Genomic DNA, 20,579 nt, shown 5'->3' with positions numbered 1-20,579 from the left:
AATTATGTTAGTTTTAGTAACGGACGGGTGTTTTGTTACAAAATATTGTAACAAAGAATAAAGAAGTTACAAAAATTCGAAATATTTTGTAACAGAATATCTTTCTGTTTCAAAAATTTCAATTGTTTTGTAATAAAATATCTTTTTATTTCAAAAACGCCAATCATTTTGTAATAAAAAAATTAATTTGTCACAAAATTTAACATTGTTTGTAATAAGTTATTTGTTTGTCACAAAATGTAAGTATATATTATAATAATTTTTTTTCAAAATATTAAACACTTTGAGAGTCAGAATAATTTTATTTTGTTTCAAAAATTAAATTTTTTTATATATTGTTTATATTCATTAATTTTTAAAAATTATAAATATTATTTTATATTCTTTTAAAAAATTAATATATAATTTTTATTAATAATCAGATTTTTAATGTTAACTAAAAATTAATTTGTGAAACTTAAAAAAATTTAATTAAATTATAAATATAAACAACAATAATTAAATATAAAAGGAAAAAAATTAAGATACGAAAAGCAAAAATGTAAAAAGTAATAAAGTGAAGCAGTAAAAAAATCTTAAGTCCTCTCCCCCTCATTTTGCGCCTCACTCAATTCTCATCTCTGCGCCGTCTACTCTACTGAAGCACAATGGAGCTCCTGCTGGAAGAAGAAGTACCGGCGTAGCCTCCGGTGAACTGTCCGCCTCGTCTTTGTCTCCTCTGCTATCATCGTTTCCTCCGTCCATTGTGTCATGTGCGGCGGCGTCGTGGTCTTTGGTGGTCTTCGACCCGTTGTGTGCACTGTCGTCGTGTGGTGTGGTCGTTGTCGTGGTCGTCTTCGTGGTGGTGGTCGTCGTCACTGTTCGTGGTCACCGTTTTGTCAGCTCTGCTCCTTTGCATCCTACGCGTCGTGCTCTGCCTCTGCTAGTTTGGTTCAGCCGTGCTTCCTATGCTGCCAGTCTGGTCCAATCGCTTCTCTGTTGAAGATAAGTGCAGTTTATTTGAGTATTATTAACTATATTATTAGTTGATAATTTGCTGATGTTAGCTGAAATATTGTTGCCTATATTGTTAGTTGATTTTGTTGATGTTATTGTGGTTGAAAATATTGGTGTGTAATATGGTTGATAATCTTATTTTTGGTTATTTGGAGAGTTGATATTTGATTCTAATTTTTGTTTCTGTGTTCTATTATTTTGATTTTATTTTTTGCTTTTTTTAGTGATTTTGATTCTATAACACCCTACCACATACATCTTTACACCTAGGATGTAAAACAGAGGTGGCGAGATGCTATGACTTCTAAAATTAAAATACATACATATAATAGTAGAAAGAATATAATAAACTAGGAGCCTTGGAAAAATGGGTAAAACAAAATCGTGAAACGAAAAACACAACGCTCCGGAAACGGAGTAACTTGCGTGTGAAAAAAACTATAATTATTAAACATAAGATAATAAAAGTAGGAGTAGAGAGCCAAGGATACAAAATAACAAGCTCCTAACTCAGCCCGCGAAGTCAAGGCTGGCTGGAGAATATTTACACATATATACATACATAACCAAAACCCATATATACATAAACAAAATCATGTCTCTCCATAAACCTCTAAGAGGATCAAAAGAGCAAGATAAGCGGAGAGAAGGCTAAGTACATATATATACATCGCTGTACAACAAAATAACCCAGTAACCACTTCGCAGGAGTCCAGACGCCTAACGAGATGCCTCTCGACCTGCATCTGAAAAATAACAACATAGTATGGGGTGAGAACCAGAGGTTCTCAGTATGGTAAAGGTGCCATACACATAATATATAAGGTCCTGGAAATGCCAGAGGCAATCCTAGAACGTCGACACTCAGATTATAGAGTTTAAAGTATTAAACAAAAGCCTTAAAGGGTGGTTTTCTAAGAGTATCCAATGCCTAACTTAACTTAATCTTAAATCTAAGTCCCATACTGTCATTCCTCCATACCCCCAATCTCCGTCAGCATTTCATAGACAAATAAACAGATAAAGGCAAGCACAAGAAGGTTACAAATACTGCAGGTAACAAATATACATTTAGCATGGCAAGTACACTTAGGCACACCATGTTAATGTACAAACAAGTAATTCAACTAGTATGCATATGATGCATGCCTGTCCTATGCCTGATGAGGCTCATCTGTCAGTTATCCAGCCAACCCGACAAGTCCGAAAATCTTAGACTGTCCCTCGATGTGCATCCCCAAGAGTCTATGCATAACTTTTTCTCAAATAATTAATATTGCTCAATGGGGTTAACATTTTCGGAAATTTATAAGTGCCCGGTCACCCTTACATCGTAGGGTCAACAGAGTATCAAGTTTTCAACCTGGTACACGTGGTGGCAAGCCACGGTACTTTACCCAGAGAAACTCATATCTCAGATCATTTAATCATTCAAGCCAAATATCATACATGATCATTCTTTTGATTATCAAGCCAAGTATCATACATAACCATCGTAACATTTCATAATCAATTCATCGCTTTCCTTTTTAGCTTTACTTTACCACCAAGTTATCCCCATTTTCTAGCTTCATCTGATTGTCAGGTTTAATACCACTATTTATGACTAAAGGAAAGGAAATAGAGGTTTAAAGGTTTGAAATAAGGTTTTAAAACTCAAAAATCATGTTTGCTGAAACAGGGGCCATGCGTACGCGTGGCTAATGCGTGCGCGTGGAAATATAAAACTGCAGCTCGCGCACGCGTCCCCTTGTCACGCGTACGCGTGGACATGCTTGTTGGCTCCTTTCGTGTATGCATAGGACCAGTCGCGTACGCATCACCAAAACCCATGCCACGCGTGTGCATAAGCCACGCGTACGCGTGGACGTACGTTCTTTTAAAAATATAGAATCAGTAGCAAAAGCTGCAGAATGGTAGTAAAAGACATTTTTTAGATACAATTTTCTAACAACCATAACTTCTTCAATTTAAAATATTTTTCTCCCGTTCTTCGAATGGTATAAACTTCACGAACCCAATTTTCACTTTAAAATAAGTTGGGAGCAAATTGAGGGTCCGAAAGCCAAGTTATGCCTCGCCGAAGTTCGGCCAAAAACCAACTTTTTAAAACCCATAAAACCTCTTTCCCATTCAACACCATTTCCATATTACTAATACAATAACCTGCACATGCTAACTCCAAAAGCTCTTCTTCCACAACACAACATCCACTATGAGAATCACACTTCATACCAACTTTAATTACACATACACATGCCTAATCCACCAACCACAATTACATGTACACTTGCCAAATCCCACAACCAAACCATAGCTTATAAATCACATACTTGTATCCTCAAATCAATGATTAACAATTTATCAATCCTTCAACTTTTCAGCATCATATCAATCCACATTTAAAAAACAAGATACTAATCCACAATGTACACATACGTTCCAACTTATCTTATGGTTATCTAGCCTAAGTTTTCACAGAACATTATATATTAAATGCAAGAAACCTAAACAATACCTTGGCCGATTTTCACGTAGCGACTAAAGCAATTTAATTAAAGCCAAGACAGCCCCTCAAAAGCTCAATACACTCTAAGCTCAGCTTCCTCCAAGTTCCAATATTCACAATTTCAAGCTCCAATTATTTATTCACAGCCTAATACACATTTATAACATATATAAACCCAATTTAATACTCAAAGCTCAAATTAAATGAAATTAAAATAGAATTATGGTATCCTCACCTTACCCAAACTTCACATAAGCAAGAGTGAACACTTTTCTCAAACGACTAATTGGATCCTAAAACATCAGAAATCAAAGAAATTCAACATTCCTACTCAATTTTTAAAAATTTGGAGGAAGAGGAGGCTGAGAGTGATTAAACAAGTTACCAATAAAATTGTTCCAGTAGAAATGTAGAGCTCAACGCGGAGGACGCGTGGCCGCAAATGGTGCGGCGATCGGAGCTCAGACGAAAAAATTACAGTGAGTTGAAGGTTGCTGTAACGGTTCAGCGTTCTTCTCCTTCTCTGAAGCTTTTAGTTTCATTTCAGCTGAAATGAGAAGAGCGTGGGTCCTTTTAAAGATTGGCCCGGTTGGGACCACGGGTCCGGTTTGGGTCTGATCCAACCGGTTTGGCCCGTTCGGCCTAATCTTGGGCCGATTTTTTCGAAATTAGTGTCAAAATTCTCGTTTCGATGAGCTCTATCCTAATTTGATTTAATATTCACATTTCTAATCTTCCTTATTAAAAACTAATTTATTGACTAATTATCTACTAATTTAACGAGGTTTATAGATTCAGTTTTTTTCTTATATTTTTGTTTTTGTGAATTGAGTGTCTTAGGTAACTACATTATCCTTATTAACATAGAAATATTGATTAAATTTTATTATTAATTTTGTATTTTTTACATTGCATTGAATTAGGATAGTTTATGCTTCTCTGCTTGTCCTGTGTCGTCATCTGCTTCTGCTGGTCTGATTCAGCCGTGCTTTCTCTGCTGCTGGTTTGGTTTGGTCCGATTCCTTCTCTACTGAAGATAAGTGTAGTTTATTTGAGTATTGTTAACTATATTGTTAGTTGATAATCTATTGATGTTAGCTGAAATATTGTTGCCTATATTGTTAGTTGATTCTGCTAATGTTGTTGTGGTTGATAATCATAGTGATTGTGCTAGCATACAAAGCATGAATAAATTATTCTATTTATTAGAGATACCAAGTTGTTATTACAAAATCTGTTTCAATTTTGTATATGATAAAAAAATAAAAAATAAAAAATATTATCAAGTATCATATGTTTTCCTAATATCTATTCCTTTTTTCTTTTTTTTTTTCAAGGACGCTTTTCTTTCCCTTTTCATTTTTTAGCTTTGGAACCAGCAATTTTTTCTTCCAGAAATTTTTTAGAAAGCACAAAATTTTGCAATGAGTAATCAACCTTCCCATTTTCCAATAAGTTTCGTATGCTACATATTGGGTTGATTGGAAGTAACTTTGTTTATGAATCCTTTTTAAGTTATTTTTTGACTCTCTATATAGTTTTTCTTGTAATAAATTAACTAATTTAAATCTTTTATTACTCTCCCATTACATAATTGTGATAATTGGAACTGGTTCTTTTGACACATATGCATGTTTTTTTTGCTAAGTTTTTCTAGTTGTATGACTTTATTAATTGTTTATTCATTTGTTTGTATGACTTCATTAAAGCTTATATAGATAAGAGTTGGATTTCAAAGCCAAGAGGTGGTGCAGAATATAGGGCCAGTTTAAACAGATTTTCAGACTCCGCATTTGCTAATGCATCGTCCGATGGAATGATACATTGTCCATGTCCTTCGTGTGGGTTTCGTCTTTTCCAAACTAGAGAGGATACCTACGATCACCTACTGATAAAATCTTTTCCCTCTAATTATACATTTTGGTTACATCACGGTGAGAGACGCATAGTAGAGAGCTCTAACGATAGACAAGAAGTAAAACCCTGTAGAAACCTCAGAGATCCAATGCGCGACATGGTCCATGAGGCATTCTACTTTCCAGGACTGTTCGACAATGAAGAAAACTCAAGCAATGAACATTCTAGAGGGGGTGCAGAAGAGTTTCCATATCTATACATCAAACTTAATCGCAAGACTAGTAATCTTCACAACCTGCTTGAAGATGGAGAGGAGGAATTGTATTTCGAATGCTTAAAATTCTTGAAGCTGTCTTTCTTGGTGAGGCTATACCATATAAAGTGCATGTGTGAAGTGAGTGACAAGGCCTTCGGAAATGTTACTAGAGCTACTGGGGGACGCCTTTGAGGATGCAAAGATTCCGACTTCATTGCACGATGCCAAGAGGATCATAAGAGAGTTTAGTATTACATACAAGAAGATAGCTGCATGTCTGAATGCCTGCATGCTATACCAGGGGGATGACCAAGAATTATTTAAGTGCAAGCGATGTGGGACATCGAGATGGAAGCAAAAGACTAAGAAGAATTCCATTGTAAGGATGGGAAACCGCAAGCGGCGAAGATTCTTCGTTACTTTTCCCTTGTTCCACGATTGCAGCAGTTGTTCATGTCCAACAAGACATCTGTTGACATGTTTTGGCATAAGAAAGGTCCTAACTGTAACGGTTTTTTGAGGCATCCAAGGGACGGTAAGGCATGGAAGGCATTTGATAGAAGATATATTGACTTCAGTAGCGATTTGCGCAGTATTTGCTTAGTTTTAGCGAGCGATGGCTTTAATCATTTTAGAAATCGCAGCTCAAAGTACTCAATTTGGCCCGTGATTCTTATCTCGTACAACTTACCTCCCTAGGATTGCATGAAACCCAACTCTTTTATGCTCTCTATGATTATTCCCAATCCTAAAATACCTTGGAATGTTATAGATATCTACCTACATCCCTTGATAGATGAGTTGAAGTAGCTGTGGGGTGGTGTTCAAACGTACGACGCTAACGAGAAAAAAACATTCAAGATGTATGCTGCGTTGATGTGGACAATCTGCGATTTTTCAGGATTGGGCAACTTATCTAGGTGGAATACGACGGTGGGAGAGCTTGTCCTACGTGCAACTTGGATGCTGACACTAACCGACTCACCTGCAATCAGAAATGGTGTTTCATGGGTCATTGGCGCTTTCTGGGTCAAGGCCACAGATTTAGGCAGGACTGGGTTAGATTTGATGGTAAGATAGAGGATAGAGGTCCCCCTATCAAATTGTCTGGTGGAGATATTTTGAGACAGTTAGAGAATGTGCATGCTAAGCTTGGCAAGATGCAAATGGTTGCTGGGAAAAGAGCATGCAGACAACAAGCTGTAGTGCAAGATGAGTCTCCTTGGAAAAAGAGGAGTATATTCTTTGAACTCCCATACTAGGAGAATAATTTATTGCGTCACAACCTTGACGCACATATAGAAGAATGTGTGCGACAACATAGTTTACACCATAATGAACGAGAGCGGTAAATCTAAGGACCACCTTAAAGCTCAAAAAGACCTCCAGCTGATGGAAATAAAGCATGATCTCTGGCCATGAGAAGATGGAAAGTATCCCACTGCGGTCTTTTTCATGTCTCCTTCACAGAAGGATGTATTTCTAGAGCAATATTTCTCGCTGTGTTGACTTACAACAGCGAAAGTTATCGGGCTTGAAAAGTCATGACTGTCACATTCTAATGGAACATCTACTGCCAATTACATTAAGGAATGTATTGCTTGCCCCAATGTCAGTTTTCTTGGTAGATTTCTCATTATTTTTCGATGATTATGTAGTAAATCCATAGACTCTCAAAAACTTCCTCTCCTTCCATACTCTTTGTCGCATGGAGATGATTTTTCTAGTATCTTTCTTCACATTCATGGTACACTTAACTGTGCATCGGTCGAAGAGGCACGTCTTGGTGGTCCAGTGCATTATCAGTGGATGTACCCAATTAAAAGGTAATTATGCAACAAATTTTTTATTGCTATTATTTCGAGAGCCTTAACATAATAAGACACATTTATTGCTCATAAAGGTACCTATGTCATCTCAAGCAGTACGTGCGTAATAGGGCACAACCAGAAGACTGAATTGCAGAGGGCTACTTATCCGATGAGATTCTGACATTCTGTTCAAGATACTTGGATAATGTTGAGAGAAGGATCAATCGACCAATACGTGTTGATGACCGACCGAGTGAAGTTGTGAGTAATGAAATGGCAACCATGTTTCCATTGATTGGCACGACGGTAGGGGCTGCGGCATTTTTTAATCTTACACCAACCGTCAGACTTCAAGTACATCGTCATGTTTAAGATTGTAATTTGTTAGTAGACTTGTGGAATGAAAATCTGACTTAAAATTCATGTTATGTAATCTCTTTTCCTCTTCTATTTGTGCTGGTTTTTCCATTAAATCTTGTTAAAATATTGTTATACATTTAATTACTTTCCTGTATTTTTTATTTTATGATGTGTATTTTTTATACTAGGAATTTAAGATGTCCAGGAAAGCTCGTTACACAAAAAAGTCAAAACTGGAAACACCATGTCAGCAACCTCCAATGGAAGCTCCTACATCTTTATCCTCTGCTGATGATGACTAGCTCATTCCCCTGCCCAGTGATGGTGGTGTCCCTGCAGCGGCATCTTTTTGCCCATTCGTCCTCCCTGGAGAGAACCAAGACCTGAGACATAGACCTACGCCAATGATGTACAAACATCGGAGCCATGCGATGAAGACTTGGACCCAGAGGCAAATGAGGTAGCTTCATTTGAATAACATATTGACAACCTGTTTGCTGTTTCAGATGCTGAAAGGCACAAAAGACGCAAGACTACCGAGTTTTAGAATGTTGATGTCATCAGTAACAAATATTGAATCTTAGTATACACAAAAATGATTAGACTCTGTTATTTTTATTTTTCTCGCATCTTGGGCACAACAACTACATAAATGAGGTTTTATTTTTTTTTTATAGATTTCGATGGCATAATCAAACAAGCAAAATTAAGTGTGAGAAAAGTTTTGGAGCAGCCTCTTAATGGTAGAAAGATCATACTGAGGTTCAACGGAAAACTACAACCAATTAGAGATGGAGCTTGTCTATTGAATGGCGTTCTTAGAATGCTAGGTGCTTATTACAACAAATTTTTTATCTGTGAGAAAAATTGAAAAAAGGTGCCTAGCAAAAATAGGGTTTATAATGATTGCATAAAGGTAATCATTTTCAGCATTTTTGAATTAAATCAATTCTTTTATTATACAATTACTAACAACATGAACTTATCATTGCAGGAAATGTTCTACTTTGATGAAGATAGAGGATGAAGATTTAAGAAAATTTTTTTTGCAAAGTATAGGGAAGTTCTGAAAGAATACAAGGGGTAGGTTGTATGACAATTATTACAAACCAACAAGGACGCTTGAGCAAAATCTTGAGGAATGCCTAGCAGGAATTAATATCAGGCATTGGAGATGGTTCATTGATTATCGTAATGACCCTGACACAAAGGTAACCTATTTTAAATTCATTAAGAAATATTACTATTTAGGGTACATTGCTATGGACAAGTTCTCTCTTTAATCAATTTTACTTTTGATGGCATATTAGGAGAAGTGCAGAAAAAATATTGTGAATCGATCGAAGCAACTTTACACTCACATTAGGGGTTCTAAAATCTTGGCGAGGCGAAGGAAAGAAGAGGTAATTTAGGTTTGAATTCATTTTTGAACTATATTTTGGACTACATTTTCTTTATTTAGGTTTAATACAGTTATAGCATAAACTGTATTGTTACAGTCAGAACTACAAGGGAGGAGAGTTGGTAGAGGAGAAATATGGACCTTAGTGTACAAACGATGTAATGGCCCTATATACATGACGAAGCTTGGAGGATTGGTGTAAGTACTATATTTTAATCCTTTATGTTGTTTCTCATTGGATTTAATTATAAAATTGTGTTGAGTATGCTCTAGCTCGTCATTGATTATGTATGGTTATTTACGTCTGTAGAAAAAAATTGTGGAGATTGAGCAGCATAATGAATCCACTAGAATATTGTCTAAAAATAATTTTCTTGCCCAAGCTCTCGAAAAAGAGCACTTGGGTAGATTGCGTAGCATAGGTTTCGGACAGACTCCAAGTCAACTCTTCCGTCCAAGTTTGCAACCGCCGGTGGATGGAGCTCAAACAGAAGAAGCTCAAAGAATGCTATTTGAACTACAAGAAGAGGTGATGACCGAGAAATTGAGAAAGAAGGAAGTGGAGGATGAAATAGCACCAGAAAAATTGAAAAAGAAGGTAGTGAAGGATGATGTAGCAGCAGTGAAAATGAAGAGGCAGGCAATAGATAGTGTTTTAAATTATTTGATGTAATTTTATTTGAAGTATATGGTTTGTTTAAGTTGACTATGCAGCATTATTAATTAGTGAAATATTTTATTGATATTAATATAAATATATTAGTTTGTTTTGTAGTTAAATTTTCATAAATTCTCGCCCTCAATGTAGATTTTATAGAAAATTGATAAGATTTTTAAAACTAAAAAATAATCTCAAAAAAAATTCTCAAATATTAAAAAAATAAATTAAAATATTTTATATAATAGAAATATAGCAACAATAAATACCGGCAGTTTGTAATCACCGAAAATATTTTTGAAAAATTGTGCAGATTTAACACGGCGGCGATTCAAAACCGCCACAAATAAAATTTCAGAAAATATTGTAGCACCAAATAGTGGCGGTTAATGAGCGTCGCAAAAGAAAGAAGAAATCACCTTTGCAGCTCGGAATCACAGCAAATCCTACCAACACAAAATATCTTAATTGAAGCGGTCATACTAGCGGTTGCCGGAAATCACTATAAAATCCAATTCCCGCGTCCTAAAGGAAGCCAGTCCTTAAATCGCTGGCATTCTGTTTAGCGACGATTTGAAGCTGCCACAAATCCAAAAAAAAAAATCATTGCTAGCATCCGCCTGTTTTGTAGTGAAGTCATATCTTATTACTCTTAATGACCTATGCCGTTGACTTAGTAAACTTAATCCAAATTAAAATTCCACCCACTACCAGCCAAATCAACGTAGAAATTTGTTCACTTTTTCTCAATCATTAAAAGTTTGAAAAAACTGAAAATAGACTCTAAAGCACAGAAAATATTCACCCTATCAATGTTTGCTATCATCGTACTCTCTGAATTTTCGTTTTATACGTGACTTCAATTTTTTCTGAAAATAAGATATGAACAATTGAACATTAGCTTTATAGGCATAATCAATCGAAAAAATAAACAAAAAATAAGCACAAAACTAGAAAGAAAGTAAAAGTGGAGATAACTAATTTGTGATTGAATTTTAAGTTTCAATAGACCAATAAGAACACAATTATAAAAATAACAGCAAAAATCAATCATTAATCATAAAACAAGTTAAAAATAAGTAATTTATTTGTACCGCCACCACTAGCCTTGCTAACCTAATTGTACCACTAGCCTTGCTAACCTAATTGTTTTAAAACTGCAACGACAAAAGACGTTAAAATTCAAACAAGTTAAAAATAATTTGAAAACTAATTCAAAATTTTTTAAAATAAGTACTGAACAATATTTCATATAAATAAACACTTACAACTACAACAGATTTGTTATTTGGGTGCTCTTTTTTATACTATTTTTTGAACTCAAACTTACAAAACAAAAACATAACAAAAAATTTCAACCAAGAATCAAGAACAAACTAAAAATCATAACAAAAATCAGGAACAAAAAAATTAAGAACAAATTAGAACAAAAATCATAAATAAAATATTGAATTCAGAAATAAAAAATTTCAAAATTAAAATAAAATAATGAACTAAAAATAAATCTTAAAATCGAAATCAAAATAAACAAAAAAAAAAACAAAATCAGAACAACCCTAAAATCCAATAAAAATATAACAAAATTAAAATAAAATAGAAAGATAGACATACACCATAAATTAGGGTTTAGGATTTAACTACTCTAAACTAATTAGTGAGTGAGTTACCCAGAGATAGTAGTGGTGTAAAGGACTTTTCTAGCATAGTGGCATCACAGATGGCGCAGTAGTGGCGACGGTGACCAACCGACATGCTGCATTAAGGCTTTTAATAAATTACAAAAAAATAATAGGGAGAGGGAAGAGGACAACCTACCTGGAGGGAGGAAAGAGGAAGCTCTAGTGACACAGTGAGCAGCAACAGCAGCAGCGACAGTTACAACAATGGTAGGAGTGACAAAAACAGTAGCGATAGAGAGACCAATACAACGCAAAGAGTTCATGTAGTCTTTGCGGTGGCTGTTGGTGGCGTTGGCGTTGGCGTTGGCAGAGGGGGTTGCCGGAGGTGGTTTAGGGAGAGAGAGAAGAATATGATGTTTATAGAGAGAGTGAGTGTTTCAAAATGAGGGGAGAGAGTGAGCAATTCCAATTTAGGTAAAATTTATTGTCGGATTTATCGGTGGATAAATTCAATGGTAATGTATTGAGCGTGTCCAAAACACAACGTTCCATTAATTGAGCTTTACCGTCAGATTTATCGATGAATAAATATGACGGTAAATTATTGCACGTGATCAAAACGAAGCGTTTCATTACTTCTTATAGTGATATCTAAATCAAATTTGAAATGAAGTGTTTGGGAGAAAAAAATAGAAAAAATCAAATAAAATGTAAAATCAAATAAGAAGAAGGAGAAGAAGTTCATTGTGATTCAGAGACAAAATGCAAAAATAAAAAAAGACAGAAGTAGCGAAATCAAACCTAAAATAAAACTAAAAGTAATAAAATCAAACACAAAAAGTAGTGAAAATCAAACAAATAAGAAATCAAAGAGAGAGAATGAGTAAAAGTTTCCCGTGATACAAAGACAAAAATGCAAAATCAAATAAGGAGAAAAAAACAAGAAGTAGCAAAAATTAAATGAAGAAGTTTTGTTTGATTATAGTGGAGATAGCAAAAAATAGTAATAAAGATGATAGTGGGTATTGTAGAGAGAATTCCGCCGGAGAGTGGAAGAGGAGGTGGTTTTGACCCATGTGACTCGGGGTAGGAGAGATGAGGAATGCGTGTAGTGTATGAGTGAGAGTCGAACTATTTTTTTAGTTTTTTTGAATTTATATATTTATATACGGTGGTAAATTTTTACAATTGATTTTAATGTACATGTAATATAATTGTTTTAAAAGTATATATATGCACTCACTTTGTATTTAATAAATCATAAAAATTATGAATTTTATACTTTTTGATTTAAAAAGATAGTTGTGTTTTTAAAAATATTTACAAATTTTCTTTAATTAGTTTATATTTTTTAAGATTACAATATCTAATATAACTTTATATATTAATACATAATATATTTATTCTTATTATTTATTATATTTATATCTTTTGAAATTATTTTAAATGATAAAAATAATTTTGTGACAAAATAATTTTTATAACTTGTATTTGTTGAAATTCAGTTTTTTTTTTAATTTATCAAACATAGCTACATACTACAACTTTAATTTTGAAAAGCCACAGGACTTAGCAAAACTCTCCTCAAGTAATATTTCGCAATGATCTCATCAAATAATTGAGAAGATCGAAAATAATTAATAATATATAGTAGATTATAGTTATATCCGTCGGATTAAATGATTATTTATGTAGTTAATATAAAAAATATTTATTTTTTTTAAAATATTATGTAATTAGATGTACGTATAAAATTATTTTATACTTACAATGTATTAAAATTTAATTTATATTATATTATAATTTTTCATAAATATTTTAGAGCAAAAAATTTGCAAATAAATTGTGTGTTTAATAATTTATAAAATTCTAATCATTTATGTTGTTTTTTTATTATTTTAAATTTTTGGGATGAGGAATTTTATGACATAATATTAGAGTTTTATATTTAAAAGGTCTAAAATTTGATATTTGATGAACTTCAAAAATAAAAAAATAATATAAGATATAAAACATAGAAAAAGCCTATTCAAAAATCAAGTAAATTCAAAAGTGATTCTTATTTAAGAAATAATATTAAAAATATAATTATTTAAATTATTTTTTTTATCAATTTAAATTTTTGAGATGAATGATTTCATAACAAAATAAATACTTGATTTAAAAATAACATTATGATGGAATATTATTCCTAAGGTTTACTAAAAAAAATTAACATTTTATTAGTTAATTTTAAACATTTGGTAGGCCACATGGCTGATGGTTGAAACATATGGTCCTTTTGGTTTTTTCCGTATGGCACAAGTGGGAATATAACTATACTATACGAATTAAAGAAAAAAGACAACGGAAAAGACTTCATTTAGATTTTATTTCCCATGGTACCATAGACATCAAAGTTAGACAAATTTATATATTTTTGTGATTCACTATGATAAGGATGAAGCTTCTAAACCTCAATACATGCGTAGAGCAGCCATTGAACCTGAACAATGGCAAAATTATTATTTATATATACTTCACTAATAATTAATATTGCATATAATTGACACCGACCACTTTGACAATATATATATATATATATATATATATATATATATATATCATTTTGTTATTTTTATAGTTATCAGTAAAGGAAAAGATATAATGTTTTAATTATTACTATAAATATTAATTTTTAAATTAAAATTTCAAATTTCGAAACATAAATTATACTCTAATTTATTTTAAAAAAATATTTTTATTGTATTCTGTATATTAAAATTAGCTATTAAAATTAATTATTAATATAAAATATATATAAAAATATAAATATATATAAAAATAAATTAAATTATATATATTTATATATAAATATATTAATAATTGATTTTAATAATTAATTTTAATCTACGAATAATATTTTTATTGTTACATGTATGCAACAAATTAAAATAAGGCCTTTATAGAAGTTATCATTTTATAGGATTTGAGTTTATAATATTCTGTCCCTAAGATAGAATTTCTTTACATAGCTTATTACTTAGATTATATTAACAGTAGTTGACTTGATTTACTAGACGTAAATAAATTATTTTTAAATTTATCTTATCTGTATTATATCTACACTTTTTTTGGGGGGGCACAAACTCATGTTAAGATTTTTCTTTTCGGTGTTAAATCATCACTACTGTTTAATCTGGTCATAGGATTCCATTTTAAATGACGTGGCAAAATGATGAAAACCTTTTAAATAATGAAAGCTGCATCTCAATTATTATAAGAATGAACGATTTGATCCTCAAAAATGAACTCATGATGAGATGTGGCTAAGTGGCTTGCATGTTAAGTAGTATAAATAATTTTATTTATCATCACCCAAAAGCATAATAATAATATACTTCAAATTAAAATCTAAACGTAACTAATTATATGGTCAACAATAATTTTCTCAAATATATATATGTTTCAATTTTCCAATAATAATAATAATAATAATAATAATAATAATAATAATAATAATAAATTATTATTATTATTATTAATTCAGTAATTGATTTTTGAACGACTTCATTGTGGATTTGCTGTTCTCATATGAAAACAAATTAAAACTGCGATTCATTTATTGTCAATATTAAAATACTATATCATCTTGTCTTGCGGACAATGAGCTTTTCATAGCCCATTATGTATGTTTGTTCATCTTTGGCTCTATTATATATATATATTTCATGCACTATCAGACACATGCATGAACATGAATTAAGTAGGTTAGTTTCTATTTTTATTTTTAAATTAAATAAATTGTACTCTTTTTTGTGGACCAAGACAATCTAGCTAGAGCAGTGCGATTTGCGAGGGTATATATAATATTATAAAAGAAATTGTTAAGAATTAATGTTTCTTACCCTTGAAACAATTTGATTATATTATTTCAAACTAAGCTAGTTTTCCCAAAGTAGTCAAATTTTTGGTAAAACATACACCTGATATCAGAGCTGTATATATATGCTTAATTAATTTGGTAACATATAATTCTTCTAATCCTTCATGAAACCAAGACCCTGCCGTGATGATTCATTATTGGATGGCCATTAATTATTAATTAATAGTTACTATCCAAGCAGCTACCCAGCTACATGTGGTCATGATTTCTTTACTCCAAGATCAGAGCTTTTGAAATCCTTCCCATATGTATCGTAATTCATATATAAATATGTGCCAAATAATACTTAATATCTATATGGAAAATAATATGTTGATACTACTTCAAAAGTTTGGTTTAGATCATTCCTTTAGTTTTAATCTATTATAGTATATCAATCATGCTATTTGTAAGTAAAAAATCATGACATAGTATTAAAATTTTGTATGATTGAAAGATTTAGAATTTGATCTTTGTTATTTCTTAAAAAAAAAAAAAAACATAAAACAAAAAAAATTTATAAATTCAAACAAACCTAAAAAAAGTCTCTTACGTAAAAAAACGTATTAAAAATATAATTATTCATAAATCTCTTCTTATTGACTTAAACTTTTAAAATGAATGATATTATAACAATATATAAATATATAATAATTAATTTGATGGCACATTCTTTTACATGCCCATAGTCTTTTTTTTCTATAATATATCTAGGAGTCTCTTCCAAAATTAAGGTTGTTCTGAATTAAAAAAAAAAACGTAGAGTTCAATTGTATTTATTTAATTGTGTTATAATTAATTATTTTATGTTTGGAATAAAATTAAGTTGAATTCAATTACACTATTTGGAATATAATGTTCACGAAAATAAATTAAATATTTATTTTGACTAATTCTCTTTTCGTTGAGGGATGTGTTAGCATTTAACAATAAAGAGAGGGGGGGTATTGTCATTTTAATTTTTAACTTGAAATTCAGCTAATTCCTATAACAAAACAAACTACTTATTTGGCTCTAATTTACTTTTTAGTCATTTTGTTGGAGTTAAGTTCTTTCTGGGGTTTAATTCCATACTATTATTAGTTGTTTGCAAATCATGGAATTTGAATTGGATTTTGATCGAATGACTACGATTTCATGAATTCCCATATAATAATCTATACATAATTTTCATGGTTTTCCATGTTTAATTTCGATAAAAATGGGGAAAAAATAAAAGTTTCATATATAGATTACATCCATTGAAAAAATTTCCATCTTTAAAGAGAAATTTAGAAAATAATTTTGAAATTGATAAGAAGCAGCCTAATCATTGCGTAATTATCTTTTGATATGAAATCACTTCTTTTAAAAGTTTAAATTGATAAAAAGAGACATATAAATAATATTTCTAACACGCTCTTTTTACATAAAAGCTTCTTTTAATTTGGATTTGAGTAAATTTTGCATAACTTTTTTATTTGTTTTATGATATTTTTTTCTTTTGAGGATCAGTAAGAATCGAACTCTAGACCTTGATCATAGAAATATTAATACTATATCACAAAATCACTTTTTCCAAAAATTTAAACGGATAAAAAGAGACATGTAAATAATTATATTTTAACATATTCTCTAATGTATAGTATACAAGACTTCGCTGGTACAGGTTGAAGGAAGGATCGGGGACTCGCCGGTCTTGGTGATGACGTGAATGGACCTTTGGAACAGCGAGGGGTGGTACCTGTAAAGACACTCCGACGCTCAAGTCAGAAGGGATCTAAGAGGCATAGGTGAGGGTTATGAATGTGTAACGTACCTGAGGGAGCCCCTAGCTCCCTTTATATAGTTTGTGTTGTTATATTATCTTATCTTGTTGGCTAAGATAAGGGAGATATTTGAATTTGAATGTTAACTAGAGAATTGCGATCTCTTGGCCAGTTTGGGCCGCAGAGAGGCCCTCGACCCGGAAAACTGGGTCGTTACTTGGCCGTTTTAGGAGACTCGGGGACCGGAACCGAAACAGTTGTCCCCGGAGCGGGAGGGTAGGCATGCTTAGTTTCACCGCTGACTGAGTTCATTTTGTCGTGGCATCGGAGGTCATGGACCTCGTGTGGGAAGGTGGAGTGCTACTCCGTGCTTTTGGCCAAGGTCGGAAATTCGTGGGTGTTCAGAACGCTTGGCCATCCCGTCACTTGTCCCTTGCATCTCTCGATGATGGGGTCTGCAGTTGCGGTTCCGAAGGTGTCATAATATCGCTTAATGGGAGGAGAGAGGTTTGGTTTTTCCATTTTTGTTCTACGTCCCTCCATATTTCTATTTGAAATGTTGGGGGTTTCTATTTCTTTTTTGTTTGTAACTACTTTCCTCTGTTTTGTTCATTCTCTATTTTCTTTCACTTGTAACTGCTTTCCTCTGTTTTCTTCATTCTCTATTGTCTCTCACTTTTCTTTGTTCAAAAACGCTCTCTGCTACGTTTCTGGGTGGCTGTTGGGCTTGCATTTCTCCTGCGATCGTGCTTCTTTGTCATTTTTGTTCATTCGCTCAAAACAGGTTGGTGCTTGTATTTGTCTTGGTATTTCGTACATTGTATTATTTCTGTTTTTTTCGTGTGTTGGGTGATTTCTGTATGGTAGTGGTAGGAACAATAGGGGGTGCCGCTGTTTTTTGGGTTGTTTCTAGGCGCTTGGTAGATTTTAGTGTAGAATTTTGTGTTCTTCCTTTTCTGGGGGAGCGAGCTGATGATGGTGCCCCCTTTGGTTATACATATGGCTCGGTGGATAGCGGAAGGTGCTAGGGTTCTCGTTTATCTGGTCAGAAGCGTTCCCAATGATTATTATTGGGTGACCTTCGACGTGTTGGGTATGCCTTCCCGGCTCACGATGTGTGGAAGCGGTGATGCAGAGCGGCAGTGTGAGTTGGCGCTCACCGGGGAGTAGGGGTGCACATGGGCCGGGTGAAGCCGGGTTTGATGTGACCCAGACCCGGCCCGAAATATACACCGGGTCTTTTTATTAGACCCGAACCCGGCCCTAGACCCGATGAAACCAATACACTTTCGGGCCACAATTATACCGGGTAAAAACCGGGTGAAAACCGGGCCGTTAACATTACATTACGTTGATACCTTCTTGTAAGCTAGCATGTAAAAATATCCAAATTTTTCAAGACTCCAACCATTATTTAACATGGTAAAATTCACTTAGAAAAATATAACAAGAACCAACCATTCTTCAAAATTAAAGCATAACCACAATTAATACTAAAGTATAACCACAATCAATACTAATATTGTCTAATAATACCAAATATTTAAATCAATACAAATAACACAATATTATGCATTAGTCTAAAGTCTTATGCATTCTAAACATAAAACATTAACTTATAGTTTTATAATGACTAATAACACAAAATATTAAGATTTACAATACTTAAATTCCACATAAGAATAGTCATGATCCATCACTAATAACACAAAATATTAATTGTGTATGATGACCGGGTCACCGGGCCGACTTCGGGTGACCCGAGCTATGGCCCGGACCCGACCCGAAATAATGACCGGGTCTATTTTTGAGACCCTTACCCGGCCCTAAACCCGATGAAATCACATCAAATTAGCCCCAAAAGTGTTCGAGACCGGGACGAGCCTTCGGGTCGGGCCGGGTCTGTGCACCCCTACCGGGGAGGATGAAAGGGTTTGCTACATCAACCCTAACTCTCTATGGGTTGCCGACTGGATGTGGGTTTACGAACCCATGTTCACGAAATTGGGGGTGTGGCTCCCTTTTGAATTGATTTTCGGTGCTGCGTCACAACTGCACCTAAACAGTTGGGCGACGGTCTGGAATTTTGAGTTGGTCTGTGAATAATTGGAGCTTCCTGCCGGAGTTGAAGTTTTCTTGTATTTTTTTTTTGTGCATTATCCCGATTAAGGAGGAAAAGTATAAGAAGGGTTATATATCCTTCCAAGCTCAGTCGAATTGTCGAGTGTTCGGTTTATTTGAAGATTCCTTCCATGGGATTAAAGAGGAGTATTTTAAAATCTACCCTGCTCGAGGTCACCACCTTTTCTGGCTGACTTTGGAAGGTGAGCACCAATTTGCCACTTGCAGAAATGTTGACGCGAGTTCTTCTTATTTGACGAAGATTACCTATGAGGGGCTGTATCCCAAAAATAAAGAAATTGGATTGCCGATGTTTTGCTGGAAATTTTTTGGGATAGGCCGTTGGACTCCCAGGACGTTATGGATGATTCAGTAGCGTGTCGTACTTACGTTGGTGGATTTTTTAGTGTGGTTTGCTTTTACTTCCCGTCTTTACGACCTTTGAGATTATAACTTATCAAACTTTCCTTTTGGTTGTGTTTTTCAGTTGAGATGGTTGGTGGACAGACAACTCTTACCAGGTTGACGATTGCTTTCCTCCATTACTATTGGAGTGTGGGTGATGGGGCTTCACCATTGTCTCCTCAATCTATAACTTAGCCAAACTCGCAAATGGTTTCTCAGGAGGGAGCTGTGGTAGAGGTGGCCGGTGCTGAGGTTGAGGTCATGGAGATTCCTGTTTTTGACGCTGGTAGGAAGCAGAAGAGGCCTGTTGAGGGGAGTAGCGAAAAGAATCTAAAGGAGGAGGGGCCCGTTGCTTCCGTGATGGACCAAGATTTGGTGCTTCAGCCTTCATTGATCAACACTTGCCGCTAGGGGTGTAAGTTACCGAACCGGACCGAAAATTACCGCAGAACCGAACCGAATTTTATAACAACTGATTAGAAAACCGAAAAAATCAGTTTTTTTTGGTTTTTTTCGAAGTAAACCGATCGGTTCGGTTCGGTTTTCGGTTGACTCGACAGAAACCGAACCGAACCGGACCGAACCGAAGACTGAGGGTTCAATGGTGTGCTTTTACTAAGTTGCCCTTTAACCTAGGTATAAAAGGGCAACTTCACACACAACCCTAGCTTTCTTCCTCTCTTTTACGCGAAAACCAAATCCAGAACCCTAGCATTCTTCCTCTCTTCTTCTCTTCCACGGTTCCACACTTCCACCTTCGATTCCACCATGCTCGAGAGAAGGAGACCCTGAAGGAGAACCCTAGCTTCTCTTCCTCTCTTCTTCTCTTCAGTCATCGTCGTCGCAGGGTTGCCGTCACAGGGTCGCCGTCGCTGGGTCGCCGTCGCCGAGGAGCAATCGATTCACCGAGAAGCAGTCCTGTCACCGAGCAGC

The 20,579-nt window shown here is 34.0% G+C and overlaps 1 long non-coding RNA gene across 1 annotated transcript; it reads right to left on the bottom strand.

Moving 5' to 3' along the window:
- Positions 1-1,567: 1,567 nt before the first annotated feature.
- On the bottom strand, positions 1,568-12,580 carry LOC107618901 (uncharacterized). The gene is made up of 4 exons (XR_015900169.1): positions 11,517-12,580; positions 10,655-10,718; positions 10,269-10,428; positions 1,568-1,742 (listed from the first exon to the last, which is right to left on the bottom strand). It is a non-coding gene; the product is annotated as an uncharacterized LOC107618901 (long non-coding RNA).
- Between the last annotated feature and the right edge of the window lie 7,999 nt (positions 12,581-20,579).

The sequence above is a fragment of the Arachis ipaensis genome, chromosome B9 (genome assembly GCF_059453495.1).
Source record: "Arachis ipaensis isolate K30076 ecotype BB chromosome B9, ASM5945349v1, whole genome shotgun sequence".
In the NCBI taxonomy this organism is placed as follows: Eukaryota; Viridiplantae; Streptophyta; class Magnoliopsida; order Fabales; family Fabaceae; genus Arachis; species Arachis ipaensis.
This window is presented reverse-complemented; position numbering and strand designations above follow the sequence as displayed.